At 41.1% G+C, this 21,414-nt stretch overlaps 1 pseudogene across 1 annotated transcript; it reads left to right on the top strand.

Annotated features, from left to right (window-relative positions):
• Positions 1 to 2,761: 2,761 nt before the first annotated feature.
• On the top strand, positions 2,762 to 6,141 carry LOC143270830 (RE1-silencing transcription factor pseudogene; annotated as a pseudogene). Its single transcript, XR_013048048.1, has 2 exons — positions 2,762 to 4,085; positions 5,879 to 6,141. The product of XR_013048048.1 is annotated as an RE1-silencing transcription factor pseudogene (transcript).
• Positions 6,142 to 21,414: the final 15,273 nt, after the last annotated feature.

The raw sequence follows: 21,414 nt of genomic DNA, 5'->3' as shown, positions 1-21,414 counted from the left end.
CGAATCTCAAACCAAGTATTTTCCAACCTCAAAACTATCTGCAGAAGGCTGCCTAGACAGACTTACTCCTTTCTCAGACTGAGTGTGAAACTGTTTAAAGACAGATATCATGCAAACCAGACACAACTCTGAAAAGGACCCTCCTGAAATCTGTCACAATAAGCAGACTTGCATTCCACCCCAGCATGGAAACTGCCCATAAGAAGCTGAGAGATAATAACATATATAAACAGCTCCATCTAGAGAGCTGTTTTTGCATAAAGGGCAATGAACAAGAAGTATCGTTCACGGGCGCTACCCAGCCACCAAACCAGATCACCAGAATCCTAAGTACATAATTCACCAACTGAAATCAGCTGTCCCTGAAGAAACAGCCCAATAGCACCAATTTAACCAAGAACCCCTACTAAACCCTGACTAAAAATTAGAACAAGAGAGGCACTCTCAGACACCAACACCACCTGCACCGCACAGAGGAAGAGATGAGTAGACGCCAGTGCAAAAATACAGGCAACAACATAAAGACCTATATGGCAACATCAGAACCTAGTGATTCTACACCTGCAAGACCTAAATATACCATGACAGAAGAAACAGAAGAAATCAACCCTAAAAATGACTTTAAGAAGATGATAGAGGCCCTTGGAGAAGAAATAAAACATTCCCTCAAAGAAGAAATAAAAACTTTCCTTAAAGAGGAAATGAAAAACTACCTTAAAGAGGAAATAAAAACTTCCCTTAAAGAGGAAATGAAAAACTCCCTTAAAGAGGAAATAAAAACTTCCCTTAAAGAGGAAATGAAAAACTCCATTAAAGAGGAAATAAAAAACTCCCTTAATGAAATGGAAGAAAAAACGAACAAAAAATGGGAAGAAATCAAATCAAGCCAAGAAAAAGCAATTAAACAGATGAAAGAAACATTCCAAGTTCTGAAAAATGAATTTGAGACAATAAAGAAAACACATGCTGAGGGAATGCTGGAAATAGAAATCCTGACTAAATGAACAGGAACTACAGAAACAAGCATAACCAACTGATTGCAAGAGATGGAACAGAGAATCTCTGACACTGAAGACACGATAGAGAAAATAGATTCGTCAGTCAAAGAAAACACTAAAGACAAAAAAGTCGTAACACAAAATGTCCAGGAAATTTGGGACACCATGAAAAGACCAAACCTAAGAATAATAGGGATAGAAGAAGGAGAAGAATACCAACTCAAAGGCACAGAAAATATATTCAACAAAATCATAGAAGAAAACTTTCCTAACCTAAAGAAAGAAATACCTATGAAGATACAAGAAGCTTATAGAACACCGAATAGGCTGGATCCAAAAAAAAAAGAGTCCCCTCACCACATAACAATCAAAACACTAAACACACAGAACAAAGTAAAATATTAAGAGCTGCAAAGGAAAAAGACCAAGTAACATATAAAGGCAAACCCATCAGAATAACACCAGACTACTCAATAGAGACTATGAAAGCTAGAAGATCATGGACAAATCTCATGCAGACACTAAGAGACCACGGATGCCAACCCAGACTATTATACCCAGCAAAACTCTCAATCACCATAGGCGGAGTAAACAAAATATTCCAGGATAAAACCAGATTTAATCAATACCTGTCCACAAACCCAGCCCTACAGAAAGCACTAGAAGGGAAAATTCAACCCAAAGAAGCTAAACACATCTATGAAAAATCAAGCAATAGATAATCCCACACCAACATACACCACAGAAGGACAACACAACACAACACCAAAAAATAACAGGAATTAACAATCACTGGTCATTAATATCCATCAATATCAATGGTCTCAACTCACCTATAAAAAGACACAGGCTAACAGAATGGATAAGAAAACAGAACCCATCCATCTGCTGCATACAAGAAACACACCTCAACTTCAAAAACAGACACTATCTCCGAGTAAAGGGCTGGGAAAAGGCTTTCCAAGCAAATGGACCTAAGAAACAAGCTGGTGTAGCTATCCTAATATCTAGAGAAAAAGGATGTTTCAAAGGAGAAGAAGTCTTGTGGCAATGCCTCAGTGGTCCAGGTAACTACCAGAACTCAGAAATCCGCGACGGAGACTAAGGCAGCAGAGACGAAACACATAGATGTACATAAAGGAAATAATAAAGAAAAAGTCAGTAAAGCCAAGAAGAAGAAAAGAAAGGTGGATGCTGAAGCCCATCTGTCAGATGAGCCTGTGAACGAGGAACCAGTGACAAAAAAGAAAAAAAAAATGGAAAGCAAATCCAAAAATAGTACCGAGGTGCCAAAGGATGACAGCAAGACGGAAGAGACTAAGGGGGACAATAAAAAGCAAAATACTTCCATTAAAAAAGGTGCAAAGAAGAAACCTCAAAAAGATAAGTCAAGTGAGAAAGGCAGCAGACCTGCTCAGGAGACGCAGAAGGATATGGCTCCGGCAGAGCCTCCTTCCATGGAGCTGGCTCAGGAGGAGGTCTCTTCAGGTCCTGCGCTCACTCAGGTGGTGGTCACCCCTACAGGCTCTACTCAGCCCGGGCTTCCTTCTCCCATGGATATTGCTCAGACTGGGCCTGCTCAGATGGAGCTGCCTTCTCCCCTGGAGCCTCCTCAGAGGGAGCTGCCTCTTCCCCTGGAGCTTGCTCAGAGGGAGCTGCCTTCTCCCCTGGAGCTTCCTCAGAGGGAGCCGCCTCCTCCCAGGGAGCCTCCAAAGATGGAGCAGCCTCTTCCCATGGAGCTTACTCAGAAGGAACAGCCTCCTCCCATGGAGCCTGATCAGATGGAGCCTCCTCCTCCCATGGAGCCTGCTCAGAGGGAGCTGCCTCCTCCCATGGAGCCTGATCAGAGGGAGCCGCCTCCTCCCATGGAGTCTCAGCGGGGACATTGTCAGAAGAAGCTGCTTTGTCCTTTGGACCATGCTCAGGTGGAGGTTGCTCAGACAGGGCCTCCTCACATGGGATCTGTTCAGAAGGAGCCTCCTGCTGTCATGGAGCCACCTCTTCAAGTGAAACCAGTCACCAAAAGGTCTTCTCCCCGAAAAGAGAGTACCAAGGAGAAGTCGGGCATGCGGAGTGAGGTGGTGCGGCAGGAGCAAGTCCTTATTGAAGTTGGCTTAGTGCCTGTTAGAGATAGCCAGCTTCTGAAGGGAAGCAGGCGCACACAGGATCTTCCAAAGGGAAATTCAAGAAGAGACGAGACACCCAAGGACCAAGAAATTGGCTCTGATGGGGAAGGAAATAAAATGGCCCCTCTCAAGAAAGTGGGAACAGAGGAAGCTGGCAAGAGTCTAGCTATGCTTGCTGCTCCCAAGGAATCTACCAGTGTCTTATCCTCGGAACAAAACTCAAATGGGTCAGGTGGTGAAACGTTACATGCTAAGTGTCAGACTGGTTCAGCTGGGCTTTGTGAAATGGAAGTGGACACTGAGCAGAACCCAGACAGTGTCCCTGTGAAAGCCTCAGCACCCGAACCGGCGTCACCATTGGCTCCTGTCCCATCACCAACCGTAACGGCCTCGCCTCCTATCACTTTGGCTGAAAACGAGTCACCGGACATTGATGAAGATGAAGGCATTCACAGCCATGATGGAAGTGACCTGAGTGATAAAATGTCCGAGGGAAGTGATGATTCTGGGCTGCATGGGGCTCGGCCAGTGCCACAAGAAGCAAGTTCAAAAAGTGGGAAGGAGGGGTTGGCAGTTAAAATAACCGAGGGAGAGTTTGTTTGTATTTTCTGTGATCGGTCTTTCAGAAAGGAAAAGGATTACAGCAAGCACCTCAATCGCCATCTGGTTAATGTATACTTCCTTGAAAAAGCAGCCGAGGGGCAGGAGTAGTGAGCCGGCCGGTGGAGGGCGGCTCGTCACAGTTTGTAAGCAATGCCTCACTTTTAGTTTAAGGCAGTAGACACACACAAGCTCGCTTTAATTAGTGTCCAGTGCTGATTTTTAAGTGACATTATTTCCTTAGGACTGTATGTGTTACCTAGTGACTTGCAAAAACCTTAGCAAATCCTAGGGAGTTAATGTAAGAAAAACAGATACTTAATCTGTTAGCTTGTGCAGTGCAGTGAAGAAAGGCGGGATGGTAGGTGACGTTCTCCAGGGTGTCTACCTGTGTGGAACCGGTCGGGTGTTCTGCCCTTTTCACTTCACTTGCTATTTTTAGTTCCTTGTTTAGGCTGATAAAAATTGGCGTAGCAAATTACTTGAAGAATTTGCCTGCTTTATATAAGTAAAGTTAGCACTTTAAGGTTTCTTTAGAGATGAGAAAAGACATTTAAATTGAAGAAAAATTCTTTCAACAGTGGACATTGTATCTGTCCAGGTAATTGCTTCCTGACTTATGGTCGATATTTTGTGCTTCTATGTTAATCATTATGAAAAGTGATTTTTGGTGGGTTTTTTAATTTTTTTTTTATTTTGGTGCTTTACTGGCTTAAGATGTTGCACATGGTTTTTTGTTTTTCTTTTTTAACCTATGCAGTTAATTCTCCCTCTAGAGATAGCGTTGTGTTTAATAGTAACACTTTATACATATATGCATGTTATTTTTTTTCTTTTTGGGGGTTACTTTTAGGCTTGTTTGCAAAAGGGCCATTTTTCTTTGTTGCAGTTGTCTTTTTTGCAGAACAATAGTGTGTGCAAGTTTATGAGCAATGGAACATGCAGGTTCAATCCATTGTTTTTATTTTTTTAATCTTAACCTCTTGATCTATGCCAGAAGCAGTTTCATGTAAGTTATTTTGATGGTGAGCATATGTGTAATTCTACAGCTCTCCGGGTCTAGCTTTTGCAGTAAGCCACTAGATCCCATATTGAACACAATTTAATCTCAGTATCAGCCATTAGAGTTTTTTTTTACTTTGCTGTTTCTAGCTTATTTCTTACAGAGTGAGAAGTCATTCTTTAAAGAGTTTCTTTTTTCAATAGATGGTTGATGTTGGGATGGTTACTTAAATCAAGTGATGAGTGATGAACTCCAAGTCATCCTTGGAAATAGCAAATCTGTAGCCCAACATAATTATCCTTTAAACTAGAGAATATCACTTGTGAGAAAGCCATCATGGCCACATGGCTGATCTAGAGTGGAGTACTGAGTTCTGGCAAACAGCTGCATCTTTCTTCCAGTGAGTACCTGAACAGGGCTGATGTGAATTATGTACAGTCTAGATTTTAAGAATCATACTTTCTCAGGGATCTCCACAAACTAGTGGGTGTCCTCGCTGCCCCTGTGAGACAGCCTCTGTACCGGAGAGGCCTCACGTGACTTTGTCCCTGGTGTTCCTCTGGGGACACCTGTGTGAGAAACTGCATGCTCCAGAACCAGCTCTCGTGTCCTTTGGCCAATGCCGGAGTGTGAAATAGTCCAACGTGGGATTTTTCTTACTGGTAGTAAACAAAGGATGATCCCAATCGGGAATCGTGACTTTTTTTTTTTTTTTTTTTTTGATGGTCATGTTCTGTTTTGAAATAACCTCTGTGTATTTCATTTATTTTCTTTTACCTGGTGATCTCTGAGCAGGCTTCAGATTTTGACAGTTGATGAAAGATACAATAAGCATTAATGTGTGGGTGAAAAGCTTGGTGAAATTCTGAGTGAAGTTTTAGTTAAAGTTGGTTGAACTTGGGATTGACTGGGAGGCCAAAGATTTAAAAAGCAGAAGATTCTCTCAAGACACAAGTTGTGTGATAATAGTGTGTTTTGTGTGTGTGGATGAGAATTTGTAAATGTTGAATTCTAGGCTCCGACAATCATTGTCAGTGCAGATCAAGCTGCAAGTATTTATGTTTTAAAACTTAAATTATAAAGCTAGTTACGTCTTTCTAACAACTAGTTTTAATGTTTATGAACATATTTTACCTACATTACCTTTTCAGGATGTTGAGAAAGATGCATCACAAACACAGGCTGGAGGCTGGGGGCTAGATGGTTTTGAGGAAGAGGTCTTGGTGGACTCTTTCATAGAGCAAAGGGAAGCAATGCCTTCTGGGAATTGAGCTAAGTTTTAATCTAGTCTTTAAGATTAGAAGTCAAAAACAAAAATATTAAGGAAATGAAAACCTAATTGATCTTTGAAGCATTGTTATGTGGAATTGAGTGGGACTTTTGAGGCCTTTCTTCCAGAAAACAAGGACTTGGTTGTCAGGCCTGTATTAGGTGCCATGTATTTGAACTTAAATCATTTCAATGGAAAGTGTCTTAGTGATTGGAACTTCTAGTGCTATTTGGAGTTCTTCCATTTGAAAAATGTGGTATTTGCATGGGATTGTTTGAATCTTGTTTTCTAGTCTCTCCCCATCACCACCCTCAGAGTCTGAAGGTAGATTTTTCTCTTGATAAAGGAACAAAAAAAGTGAACATCTTGTTTGTAAATTGGTATCTAGTAACTAGTGGTAAACTTGAAATGGTAGAATTCTTTAAAGCCTAATTCTAGGTAGCCTTAGGAAAATGTATCTTAATTATTTTTGAACCTGTATTCACCTTGTTTTTTTCAAATATCTTAAGTTATATTTTCTTTTTCAGAGCTGCTTCTTATTTGGGGCTACACTTTTTTTTTTTAAATTGAGGCGTAATTCATAAAAGAGTACATTGTTTTGATGAGACTTTTTACAACTGTGGCTGGATGTCTTTCTTTAGTCTTCCAAGAAGGGCCATTTTACTTTTTTAGAGTTACTTTTTAAAGTCATGAGGTCAACAACTTGGACTACTATGCATGTAAGTGCTAATGCAAATTAAAGCCCAAGTTGACCTCCAGCAGCAGTTCATTCTATGTTGACAGTGAGAGAACACTTTGCCTGTTAGGATACTGTTACTCGTGGACTGAAATGCTGAAGAAACCCCTCCCCCTATTTTGTTTTTTGCAAAAATCAAGGTATATTCTAGGGTTTCCTGGTTGACCTCAACAGATAAACTGAGCTGATAGTCTTAGTCCAGAAATGATCTGAATGTAGATTTACAGTCTACGCGTACAGCTGGCTAAGTGAGATCGCTTTCACAGTTCTGCATGTATCCCATCGGCTCCCCATTAGTTACTGAACTCTTAAAACTGGTATTGTAACATTACCACAATGTTTTGCGCCAGTTTTATAAACTTTATAGTGCAATATGTGTTCCTTTTCTGAGGCAAACCAAAGGTATATTTCTCAAGGTTCTGCTGCTATCAGCAGCGTTGATGGAGGATCTTTTATACATTTGTAATAGATAGAAATAAACCAGATTGCAGTTTTTGTTTTTCTTTTTTTGAAAATTTAAACCATGTACCAAGTTTCTGGTCAAGATTGTGTAGGATAAGTTAAACATAATTGCATTCTATTAACCAATATGAGTGTATTTCTTATGCATATAGTTACATTGAAATAAAGTTCTAAAAAACAAAAAAAAAGTTATAAAAAGTCAGCCCAGCATAGTGGTGCATGCTTTTAACCCCTGCACTCAGGAGACAGAGGTAGGTGGATCTCTTTGAGTTCAAGGACAGCCTCGTGTACAGAGCAAGTTTCAGGGCAGCTAGCCAGGGATACATAGGGAGATCTTGGCTCAACAAAAGTTTCAATTTTTCCATACTTAGTTAGGCTACATGAAAGTAAAACACACACACACACACACACACACACACACACACACAGGGGCTTATATTAATTATAACTGCTTGGCCATTAACTCAGGCTTATTACTGACTGGATCTTACACCTAATTTAACTCATAATTCTTATTTATATTTAGCCACGTTGCTTGGTTTCTTTTCTCAGTTCTGCCTTGGGATCTTGCTTCCTCTATGTCTGGCTGGTGACTCCTGACTCAGCTCTTCCTCTTTCCAGAACTCTTCTTTTCTCCTGACTAATTGGAGCAACACAAATTCACAGCACACAGAAGGACCATCGCACTGCAGACAATCTCTCTGTGTTCATGGCCACACTGATCTACACAGCATGTTCCAGATCATCCAAAGCTACACAGTGAAATCCTGTCTTCAGTAATTTTTTATTATATTCTTATTTATTCACTAGTACATATGCAAGGTTAAAGGACAATTCTATCTACCATGTGGATCTCAGGGATCAGTTGAGGTTGTAGTAATAGTTTAATTGCAGAAGGTAATATGAGCAGGTTGGAGCCAAGGGGCTCCACAAAGTCATACCATGCAACAGAGCTCACATAGTTTTTTGTGTGTGGGGGTGCAGAGATGGCCTCTAACTGACAGCAGAAGGAGGAGAGAGTGGGGTGAGAAGGGCTTGCTCTTTAGAAGGGGATGTAGCACATGCACATAAGGAGCATGCAGGAACACATCTTGGCTGCTGCTGCTGCCGTGTCCTCCGAGGGCCCCCAGGGCAGGTCTGTGTAAATGCCTGACTGCTAACAGTTGTCTCTAGTTATTAGGCTTGGTGGCAAGTGCTTTTTCCCAATGACACAAAAATCACCAGCCCCATTAGATGTGTTTTTATAAAAGAGAGCAAATGGAGGGTTGCACAAGGGGAAGGTTTGAAGTGAGAAGAAGGGAGGGGGAAATTACATAATTCTATTAATTTCAAAAGATAAAATTATTTAAAAAGAAACTTTTTAAATAAAAATATTAAATGGAAAAAAGATTTATATACTTCAAACAGAAGGTAGCAGGCACAAATGGCAGATCAAGGCCCAGGTGCTAAAATTCTACAATCAAACCAGCTGCAAAGCTTTGTGGGAACTCCCGCTAAGTAACCCGAGCCACTGACATCGAGGCAGACCCCGGCTGCAGTATGCCACAGACCAAGATATTATTAAAAACAAAAACAAGCCGGGCAGTGGTGGCGCACGCCTTTAATCCCAGCACTCGGGAGGCAGAGCCAGGCGGATCTCTGTGAGTTCGAGGCCAGCCTGGGCTACCGAGTGAGCTCCAGGAAGGGCGCAAAACTACGCAGAGAAACCCTGTTTCGAAAAACCAAAAAATAAAAAATAAAAAAATAAAAAAACAAACAAATAAAAACCAGAACCTTGAGCCTCACACATTAACAGAATTCTTTCTCCACTCTTTGAAGCTGGTTGTGGGCTGGGGTTTTGTTTGTTTGTTTTGTTTTGCTTTATTTGAGACAGGGTTCTCTGTGTAGCCCTGGCCTGGAATCCAGAGATCTGCCGGCCTCTGCCTCCCAAGTGCTGGGATTAAAGGTGTGTGCCACCATCGCCCAGCTTTTATGGGCTGTTTTACTTCTTTGAGAGAATGTCTGAACACAGAGACTGGAAGAGTGCTCAGGGTTTGCCTTCTTTTTAGCTTCATCTGGGAGAAAAGTAATGAGGATGAGAAAGAGTCTGAGATAGCATCCCGGAGAGCCAGAATACCCCAAACATGTAAATGAACTTATAATAGATCATCAGGTCCCTTTGCATCTGCCAGGTACTGACAACCATATAAGTTATAGGTGGGATCACCCTAAAATGTTGACTTACAGAATTCTGAACAAATGAGATAATATTTGCTTCAAGTCAGTAACTTTCAGAGAGGCCTATTATGTAACAATATATATCCCATAGAAGTTAAGTACAGACAAGTCCAACACAATTTAATTGCCATAATAAATAGGATGAAGTGGTAATTGCTGGCAATCTTCTGTTTCAAATTAGATTCCATGAAACAAATGAAATGTACCTATGTAGGAAGAACCAACATGGATAAATGGCACCTAAACAAACTGCAATGAGTCTACCCAACACAAAAACAAATCAGCCAGAGAAGATATGATGACCTAGAAAAAGGAATTCTAATAGTTTAGGTCACCTATATGTCATCTAGGTTACTTTTCTCAGGAATGACTATGGACGTGCTAAGCTTTGGCAGTCTTATTGTTATTCCTGTTTCTGTTTGTGCAACAAGACCTAGGCATCTGGAGTTAGGTTATTGGTAGTATTTATTGGTATTATTTCTTGCCTCCCTTTTGTTGAGTAGACATTTCAGTCTGTTTCCTGTTACCTCACCTTGTCAGTTTGAAGAGCAGCTTGGTAGGGGTCAGTCTAGGAGAATTCAGTGTTGATGTTCAAATGGGGTAGCAGAAGTAGGACTGGATCAGCTCAAACTAAGTGAAGTTTAGAAGTCCAGTAGCAGACCATTTTTAGAGTTAGAAGACTATCACAGCCACTACTCCCAAGTCTGGACAAGGTGCTCAGCTTAGAACTTGTTCTCAGGAAGGTGGGCTGGGGAAGTTGTCGATGCAAGTCTAGGATGCCTACCTGAAGAGACGGGGCAGAGGGAGGACCAGAAGACAGGTACCAGAACATGTGTTCCCAAGCAGGTAAAGGGAACATGGGTCTAGAGCTCCTATGTGAAAAAAGACAGGCCCCGGGTTGCATATAGTTCACCTAAGAAGAAACAAACAGACCTCTTAACACTGACAGAGGAGGTGTCTATAAAGTTCTAAATAAAAGTAGATATCAATCCAGAATTTAAAAATGTTTTAGTTGATGTATATGTGTATTTTGCCTGCGGTGTATGTGTGTGTGTGTGTGTGTGTGTGTGTGTGTGTGTGTGAATGTATGTATGTATGTATGTATATGTATGTGCACCGTATTTGTGTATTGCTAGCTGAGGCCAGAAGAGACCGTTGAATCCTCTGGAGTTGGAGTTACTAATGCTTGATCGCTACCATGTAGGTTCTGGGAACTGAACCCTGGTCCTATGTAAGAGCAGTAAGTTATTTTAATCTCTGAAAGATCTCCTTAGTCCTTCAATCCAGACTTGGTACCTTCTAAAATGCAGATAAAATAAAAACAATTTCTAAAAGCACAAAAGATTTTTTACTACTCAAAACTCTTCACAAAAGTTAATTCTAAGGTTGAAAGACAAGGATATGGTGCTGGAGAGATGGCTTAGCAGTTAAGAGCACTGGCTGCTCTACCAGAGGACCTAGCCAGGTTCAACCCCCAGCACCCACTGTCACAACTGTTGGTAACTCCAATTCTAGGGGATCTGACACCTTCACACCAGAGCACATAAAATAAATTTAAAAAAGGAAGGCAAGGATAAAGATGGTCTAAAAATCAAGAAGGAATTATGATCTCTGAACATACGTACATAAGTAACTTTATGAAATTACATATTAATAACACTATCCAATCAGAGGAGTTAACATAGAAATAATTAACGGATACTAATAACACATCAGTAGAATGAAGGTAATTGGAATTAAAATGCTTCAAACTGTTTAGAAATTTTGGATGGGGAGCTGAAATACTAATTTGGGGCTTTTAAATATGTATGATTAAATATAACAATAACTACTGAAAGAACATGGTATATCCATTTCAAACCAATAGAAAGCTATTAATATGGTGCTTCAAGCCACGAAAATACACAAAGTAAGATTTCAGCTGATTATGACAAAGCTAATACCTGGAAGAAGCCAAGGGCCTTCCAGAGGTCAAGCTGAGGCTCAAGGAGCCATGGTGATATTTGGCTTTTGATTATCACCCGTTTCCTGCTATGAGTTTCTTGTGTGCTATTGTAGCTTTTCCATCATCTATTGGGCACCATTTCCCCTCTACTAAAGGAATATTTAGATAACCTTGTGGGCTGACAGCTATGCACAGCCAGAACCCCAGTTCAAGCGTCCCTGTAATTATCATCACTGGCAGCATCCGGCCAGGTCCATCCCCAGACAGAAAAAAGTACCTTATCAGAGACACCTCTGTACTCTCTAAGAACAGACTTGTGTCTAGACTACCTGTTTGAGAAGGCCTGGCGGATGTGCCAATTAAGCTTTACTTCCTTCTTTCCCAAATCTCACCTCTAGTTCCAGATCCCCCTTTAACTATCACCAGAGGCATCTAGCTGAGCACAGGTTGCCTAGCGACCCAGCACACTTCCCCCCACCTGCAGAAAAACAGCAGATAGCTTGGACAGATAGGAGCCACAGGAAAAAAGAAGACAGATTTATTTTCTCCCATTGACCTAGCAACTTACAAATTCTTAACATTTTCTACCAATCAAATTTAAGATTATAGTTGAGCACATAAGATCCCTTTTCTTAGATATTACCCGAATTTAGCCTTTAGTTAATTCATTAGTCATTTCCCTTTTGGGTTGCAAATGATAATTAACAATTACTGCCCCTCTATGTGATTCTTATCACCCCTCTGGTTGACCCTGGAAGCCTGGTGGTCACTGCCTGAGAAAAATTCTTACCTGCCTTTATGACCCTGTAGAATGCAAGCCTGGTGACCTTGCTCGATCTGGGGCTTGCTATTGCTTGGGTTTATACCTGGATTCCTGGGAGACTTAGGAGGAACGTAGAGAATGGAGAGATGGAGAATGGAGAGGGATACTGATGATTTTGACCCGAGAGTACACGTGGACAAGATGGAAGATGAGGAAGAGACAGATGGGGAAGTCCTAGCTGGGTAAGAACAAGGTAAAAAGGACCTAGATGAGGCAGAATTAAGACGAGAGAATTAAGATAGAACTTAGTTGGAGCAATAGATAAGTATAGAGAGAAATCAGGCAAGAAAGGAGCTAGACATGAGAACAGAACTGAAGCTGTGTATAAAGGATGTTATGCCAGAGGAATTAAAGCAAGTGGACGATAGAGCTCGGTGTGCTGAGATTCTATTTCCTGAAAATAGTCCTCACCGTTAGTAGTTCTCTCTCCTGAGCCTCTGGGATGCATAATATTAAGGCTGGTCTCTCTAATATTATACAAGAAAATGGAATTAAACAAGATGGAAAAAAACAATTCTACACAGAAAATAAAAGGAGAATAAAGAAACTACAAGGTAAAATTCATAAAGTATATTGGTGGCAGTAGGTCCATACAGATGAGTTGGGTACTGTGAATGTAAATGGACTATATGTATCAGGATGTGGGAGATTATAACATTATAAAACATAATTAGATATTATCTCATATGGGATAAGGGCACACTTGAAATAGATTATATGGAAATTTCTAGTGTGAACAAATTGAGAAGTATGTGATAAATATTAAAATAGGGTATTTTATTTTTCTCTCCCCCTTTTATTGAACATAGGTTCTTTTCTCATACAATATATCCTGATTATAATTTCCCCCTCTCTATTTCTCCCAGTTTCGCCCCACCACCTCTCCCACCTGGATAGACTCCCTTTCTGTCTTTCATTAGAAAAGAATAGGTTTCTAAGAGATAACAACAAAACATAACAAAATAAATATAATAAGATAAAACAAAAGCAATCACATCCAAGTTGTACAAGGCAAGCCAACAGAAGGAATAGAGCCCCAAGAGCAGCATTAGAATCAGAGACCCACTTGTTCACACACTCAGGAGTCCCATAAAAATCCTAAACTGGGGGGCTGGAGAGATGGCTCAGAGGTTAAGAGCACTGACTGCTCTTCCAGAGGTCCTGAGTTCAACTCCCAGCAGCCACATGGTGGCTCACAACCATCTGTAATGAGATCTGGTGCCCTCTTCTGGCCTGCAGACATACATACATAAATAAATCTAAAAAAAAAAAAATCCTAAACTGAAAGGCATGATATATACATAGAGGACCTGGTGCAGACCTGTGCAGGTCCTGTGCATGCTGCTTCAGTCTCTGTGAGTTCATATGAGCTTTGCTCACTTGATTTAGAGGACCTTGTTCTCCTGGTGTCCTCCACCCCCTCTGTCTCTTACACTCTTTCTTCCTCCTCTTCTCCTTCTATAAATAACCAACTGCAGAAGGTAATGCAAGAAGCATTAGTATGGTCAATATACTGTGGGTGGAGTTTTCTTGTCCTGACTGCCTGCAACCAAACAACCACCCAGAGTCTTAATACAAATTATAAATGCTCAGTCAATATCTCAGGCTTATTAATAACCAGCTATTACAACTCAAACTAACCCATATTTCTTGTCTAAGTTACACCATGTGTCTCATGACTTGCTACCTCATTTTGTACATGTCCCACTTCCTCTGTGTCTAGCTAATAGTTCCTCTGACTCTACCCTCCTTCTTCCTAGTTATCTTAGTTTGGTGTCTCATCTATACTTTCTGCCTGACTACCAGTCAATCAGCTTTTTATTAAACCAATCTGAGTGATGAATCTTCACAGTGTACAAAAGTATTATTCCACAGCGATATATAATGCTTAAGAGCTCAAGTCATAGGAAGATTTATACATTTTAAGTTTATACTTCCAAAATACAAATGTAGCTAGTGGTAGTGGTGCAAGCTTTTAATCCCGGCACTCAGGAGGCAGCAGTATGCAGAACTCTGTGAGTTTGAGGCTAGCCTTCTACATAGAGAATTCGAGGATTCGAGACTACACAGTGAGACACTGTCTCAAATGTGTGTGTGTGTGTGTGTGTGTGTGTGTGTGTAAAATTGATAGCTATAAAAGGAAGAATTTATAGTACAATATTTTTGTACTGTACAAGACTTTTACCTTATATCCAACTGTTCTTTAATGACTTTGCAGCCAAAGAGACAGATATATTAGCAAAATAAACAAAAGACTAAATGTTGATCAATAAGTTCAATTTAACGCACATATCTAGAATTCTGTGGTACTAAATTAGAATATGTCTATTCTTACCAAGCATAGATTTTTTTAAAAAAAAAATGTAAACAGCACTATGTAAATGATGAACTTCAATTCAGAAAGTTTATTCAGAGAAAAATACTGTTAGAAAATGCCAAGAAAAATGCATTTAGAAACCATAGATATTTGAAGTGCTATTAGCACATTAAGAAATGTATGAAATGTAGAACTCACAAAGAAAAATTTAAATACATAGATTGAAATAGTAGTGAAAATACTGCCTATTAGAACTTCAGGGATTTAGCTCAATAGTACACAGGGAGAAATTGTATCACTCTAAAAGGAAAAATGCTAAAATAAAACACAAGCTAGTGATCCAAAATTAAATGTCAGTAAGCAACACAGAAAGAGAGTGGTAAGGACATAAAAACAATCAGAACAGAAAGTAACTACGAATTGAAAAACAAAAGGATGGACGTGGTATCTCACATCTGTAATCCAAGCAGTCTAGATGGAGGCAGAGGCAGGAAGATATCAGACTGAAGAATCTCCAGTGTTAGGGTCTGCATGAGGTCCCATAAAAGACTGCAAGTCACGAATGCAATCAGCAAGAGCATTTATTAAAATTTCCAACATATTGGGGTAGTAAATGGAGACCTCCCAGAGAAGGTTACGGGATCCTTCTAAGCAGGGTTAGGGAAATTCCGGGGAGGAGGGATTCATCTGGGGCTGGTTGGTGGAGGAAAGATTAGACTGGGGGCTGATTGGTGGGAGGCTCTAGAGGTTGGAGATGCTCCAGCAGCAGGGTATGGAGAGCTATCTTTACCTAGCAGAAGGCTGTGGAGCACCAGCTGAGCCAGCAGAAGGCTGTGGAGCACCTGCTGAGCCAGCAGAAGATAGTGGAGCACCTGCTGAGCCAGCAGAAGATAGTTGAGCACCTGCTGAGGCAGCAGAAGGCTGTGGAGCACCTGCTGAGCCAGCAGAAGATAGTGGAGCACCTGCTGAGCCAGCAGAAGGCTGTGGAGCACCTGCTGAGCCAGTAGAAGGCTGTGGAGCACCTGCTGAGCCAGCAGAAGGCTGTGGAGAACCAGCTATCCTAGACTACAAGTGTGCGGGGCCTGCTGATTGGTTGCCCCTGAGTTGTGGTCTTCTTGAAAACTGATCCCTCAGCTCCAGCCAGTTCCAGTGAACCAAAACTAAGGCCTGGTCTCCGCCAGGGCTATTAGTAACCTCTCATGGATCTGGTCTGCCTCTCGGAACCTCTCATCCAAAACTACATAGAGGCTCCTTGCCTGAAAAAGGCAAAAACACTGAATTTGGTAGTGGAAGCCTGCAACATCAGCTCCTCAGGATGCTGAGGCAGGGACATCCTGTATGTGAGTTCCTCAGGATGCTGAGGCAGGGACATCCTGTATGTGAGTTCCTCAGGATGCTGAGGTAGGGCCATTGTGGTGATATATTGTGCACCCCAATAAAACTTACCTGCGGGTCAGAGGACAGGACCAGTCTCTAATTAGACAGAGAGGTCAGATAGTGGTGGCACACGCCCTTAATCCTATCTCTCTGGAGGCAGAGATCTGTCTGGATCTCTGTGAGTTCAAGGTCACACTGGAAACAGGCAATGGTGGCACACACCTTTAATCCCAGTACTGGGAAGCACACACACCTTTAATCCCAGGAGGTGATGTCTGGGCAGAGAAAGGTATATAAGGTGTGAGGAAACAGGAACTCACTCTCTTCAGGCTGAGGATTGCAAAGAGGAAAGAACTAGTAGCTGGCTGTTCTGCTTCTCTGATCTTTCAGCTTTCACCCTGATATAGGGCTCTGGGTTTTTTTTTTTTTATTAAAAGACCATCTAAGATTCTAACAACAGAACATCTTGTATTGAGGTCTTCCATGGCTACAGAGCAAGTTGAAGTCTAATCTAGACAGCAAAGTGAGATCCTTCAACAAAATATTTTAAGGGCCAAAATAGAGCTCGAGTAGAGAGCTTGCCTAGAAAGTGCCAAGGCCCTAAGTTCAAGTTCCAGCATCATCAACAACGGTAACAGTAAATATCCTGACAAAAGCAGCTTTATGACACAATGTCACAGAGACCTTGTCTCAAAAGACAAAAACTCATAAATCAAAGGAGATTTTATCATACTGTGTCATACTCTTTATTGTTCACTTAAACACAAGAAGAAATTTAAAACCAGATATATTTTATTGTTATAATTTATTAGATCTCTACACAAACTTTCAAACCTAAATGTAATATAGAATTGTGCAGAAAATGACAGTTAACTAAAGTGTACCTCAATAGAGACAAAAGAATGGGAAAAATTCAAGACAACAATCAAGGCACTATTCCACAGGAAATCATCGGGCCCAGCTATTTTCAAGGAAGCATTCCATGCAGCGTCTCAGACCAAGTAGATCCAGCATTGCATTTTCAGAAACGAAAAAATGAAGGAAATCAAGTTCATTATAATCAACATATATGTGCCGGATGGTGGTGGTGCATGCCTTTAATCTCAGCACTCTGAAGGCAGAGCCAGGCGGATCTCTGTGAGTTCGAGGCCAGCCTGGTTTACAGAGCGAGATTCAGGACAGGCACCAAAACTACACACACACACACACAAAACCTGTCTCAAAAAAACAAAAACAAAACAAAAAACCCAAATGATCAACACACTTAATTTTTCTGCCTAAATATGGCCATAGTAGAACACACACATACACACACACACACACACACACACACACACACACAAATAAAGTTCAATCTACACAATGATTTTTAAAGTTCAGAAGTAGGATCTGGAGAGAAGACCTGTTCAGTTTAATGCTTGCCATACAAGCAGGAGACTTGAATAGGATCACCAGAACCAGGTGAATTAGCCCAGTGTGGTGCTGCAGGTCTGTAATTCAAGGGTGTGGGAGGGCAGGAGGATGAAGACAGGAAAATTCCTGGAGCTCACTGGCCATCCAAACTAGTCTAATCAGCAAGCTCCAAGATAATGTAATAACGTGGACCATAGTTGAGGAATGATACCCGTGACATCTTCTGGACTCTATGTATAACGTGTATGTGCCTGTATAAATATATGGACACAAAACATCTTTACTTAATGAAAAACGTCCCTTTTTCCTTGATAGGATGTTTCAATGTAATCATACCAGTAATCAATTCTCAGCACAAATATGGCATTTTTTTCCCTAGAAGAGACAATATGATGCTAAGCACCCTATTTTTTTTCAAGATGGGGTTTCTCTGTGTAGCCCTGGCTGCCTCTGTAGACCACGCTGACCTCAGACTCGTAGAGATCAGCCTGCCTCTGCCTCCTGAGTGCTGGGATTAAAGGCGTGCATCACCACTGCTGGTAAAGTGTCATGTTTTAAAATGTAAAAACAAGTATTGAAAAAAGAGTATTAAAACCAAACACCTGTCAGGAAGCTAGCTTAGAATATATTGACAGTCATGACAAGGGGCTCAGGTGGGCAGGTGCCACTATGATGAACAGGTATGCGGTGGAGAAATGGAAGAGAAGGAGAAACAGAGTGGTTTGTGCTCTGTAGAGTGAAGAGTAACTGAAGACATGATGGTGGTGAGGAACAGCCTGATATGGGTGGACTGTGTGGCCATCTGGGGCCATGTGATGTCAGGGTCTGTGCTGCTGCCGAGGGCCATGTCTGGATCCATGGCCCTACTGCAGCTGGGATCTTCGTTGATGTCTGTGGCCTGTGTTGTTACCCAGGGCAAATATAGATGCGCCTAGTTTGGGTTGCTGCCTGAGACCATGTTGATATCCCATGGTCATGCTGCCACCAGGGCCATACTGAACTGAGTGGTCTGAGGTGCCACCCAAGGCCATGGTGACATTGGGGTCCAAGGTGTGGCTTAAGGCCCAGCCATGGCCCTACCACAGCTGGGGTAGGTGTTGATGTCTGTGGCCAGAGTTACCACTGAAGGCCATAGGAGAGCTGGCCCTGGTGGCCTGGACACATGAGAGCTGGGGACAGTCCAGGTGGAGATCCTGACTCAACAACTCAGCTACTACCCAGACCCACATCCGGGACTTTGAGTTGGCCCACCCCAACATCTACCCCATCTGTGACCTGCTTGAGCATATGAAGGGACAGGTCCTGCAAAACCTTAAATTAACCCATATTTCTTACCTATGTATTTGCCATGTGGCCTGTTACGTTTTTCAGAACAACATTCCCATCTTGCTTCTCTGCATCTGCTGGCCACACTCTGACTCCAACCTTCCTCATCCCAGCATTCTGTCTGTCTCAGCTGTCTTGCCTTATCTCTTCCTGCTCAAATATCAGCCAATCAGTTTTTTATTAACAATGAGAGTAATACATATTTACAGTATACAGAAGAATTATTCCACAGCAGGGCAGAGTCTCAGAAGAAGAAGAAGAAGCATGAAAAGTACATAGATGGGGTAAATGAGCCTCAGGGCAGCACACAGATTAATAGAAATGGGGTAACTTAAGATATAAGAGCTAATTAAAAATAAGTCTAATCTAGTAGGAAAGTTTTAATAATTAATAAGAAATCTCTGTGTAATTATTTGGGAGCGGCTGGTGAGACAGAATTGAACAGCAGGCCCAATGAAAAAAATCTGCCTTCAAATGGCATTCCAACCTGGGGCACCTACATACCACATAAGATCTGAGAAAGCTTAAAAAAGGTTCTAAACACATAAACATAGAGCCAGACGTGGCTTCCAAGCCTTGTTTGTGTCTCTCATGCTGGCTGCAGTACAGACATGTGTCTTCTGGCAGCTGCCTACAGGATGGAGCCAGCTGCCAACTACCATGTGCTAGAGCCATTCACTGACCTGAGCAGTGCTGGCAGCTGATATAACATCCTAAGATTTGTCTCATGCAATCAAAAAACAATACAGATGTTCAGTAAAGACAGATCCAGATGGGAAAAAAAAAATCTCTAACTGGGTTTCAGTGTGTTTAAATTATGCATAGTCTTGGGAGAGAAAAGAGAAATGATATAGATAGTCATAGACAAAAATAATAAAGTAAAGCCCTTAAAACAAATAAATTAATAAAAATAAGCCACATAGAGATGGGAAATACACAGAGAGTTTGGATCCTGTATGATATTGTGTTGTCTGAATTTTTTGACTGCTGATGAAGGAGCAATAGCTGCTAAGTGACATTGGATTATGAAAGCTGCTAGATTAAACCAACCTATATATTTTAAAAATATCTTGACTTCAAAAAGGAAGTCAAAAGGTATGTTGCATTGGGGGAGAAATTATGCTTTTATTTCCACAGGAAATGGGAGGCTGTGGATTCATTCCGTGTTGATATGGATCATGTTTGATTGGAGAAGACCCCCTGAAAATCCTGGCTACAGACATAAAGAAATAAACCTTAAAAAACTACAAAACACTTAATGTACGTTTTACCTGCTCAAACATAAAACAAAAAAATCATCTTTGGCTAACTAGTGTACAACACACAGTCTATACTTGTATTAACACAGATTTATACATTACCTTTAAAAGTTTATGTGTTTTCAGAGCAAGGGGACCAGACACCAAAGCAAATAGATGTCCCAGGTGATCTACCCTCTCAGAGTGTCTCTGTTATAGCTTCCTCAGAGTTCTGCATTCAGAACAGCTTCCAGACTGACATGGGCCAGCCACACAAATCGCTCCATCCAGGACATAAACATTATACTAAATTTTCTCAGGGTCCCTTAAACATGCCAGCACCCCTAGACAACAGGTAGCAGTCGGGAAAAAAAAAACAGCACCCATTTTCCAAAAGACTGTTTATGGATGCTTTTCATCATTTAAAGGGGGTTGGTTACAAGTTGTTATTAGTCATAGGAAGAAAGCTAAACAAAGAAGCTAAATTCAAAGATCTCTTTCTAAAGAAAAAAAAAGAGATATGATATAGAAATGATGAAATGAAAGGGTGGATTATTAAATCTACTTTAATCCAGAAAACAACTATTAACCTCAAAATATTTTACATTGGTGTGGATTTTGATTTATTTATACAAATTTAAAGTTATTTTTGTTATACTGTATGTATGTTTCTACTCTTGTTTGGGGGCATTGTGCTTATGCAGCTCATTTTAAAAGGTAATGTATATGGGCAAGGTGGTGGTGGCACACACCTTTAATCCCAGCACTCTGGAGGCAGATCCAGGAGGATCTCTGTGAGTTTGAGGCCAGCCTGGTGTACAGAGTGAGATCCAGAACAGGCACCAAAACTACACAGAGAAACCCTGCCTCAAAAAACCACAAAAAGCTAATGTATCATTTAAAAATACATATTAATAGTTCATCATCTACAATAATCAAAGTTGTGGTCATATTAAGTATGTTTTCAAGTTTATACACAGATATATTTAGAAGACAAATGGTCTTCAAACACTTCAAAGACCTACAGAATATCACATGTAATATGTTTAATAACCTAAGGCTTTTCATGACAGTGAAACTTGTGCTATTGACAGCACCAATTTACTTCAAAGAAGATGATGGGCAGCAAAGAAACTCCATGTGGAGTTTGATTTCTTTATGGCAAAAGATATCTATGTGGGCAAAGAAATTGCCCGTGCCTCAATTGCTGACAGTATACTTTTCAAACTGGACCAGCAAGACACAAAAGAAAGTGACCGCCAAACTTTGCCAAGACAAGGTAGGATAGTCCTTCAAAATTCCCTGCTTCTTTTTTTCTTAAGATTTTTTTATTCATTCCACATACCATCCACAGAAGATCCCTCCCTCATCCCTCCTCTCCTCCCCTCAGCTTCCCTCCACCAGCCCATGCCCCCATGCCCTCCTTTGAAAAGGTATGGCCTCCCATGGGGAGTCAGCAAAGCCTGGCACATTCAGCTGAGGCAGGTCCAAGGCCCTCCCTCTGCATCAAGGGTGTGCATTACCTGATTCTTAAAAGTGTCTGTTAGATACTCTAGGCCTGTA

This window comes from Peromyscus maniculatus, chromosome X (genome assembly GCF_049852395.1).
Source record: "Peromyscus maniculatus bairdii isolate BWxNUB_F1_BW_parent chromosome X, HU_Pman_BW_mat_3.1, whole genome shotgun sequence".
NCBI classification, from domain to species: Eukaryota; Metazoa; Chordata; class Mammalia; order Rodentia; family Cricetidae; genus Peromyscus; species Peromyscus maniculatus.
The sequence above is the reverse complement of the archived record's forward strand: the minus strand, read 5'-3'. Positions and strand labels throughout refer to the sequence as shown.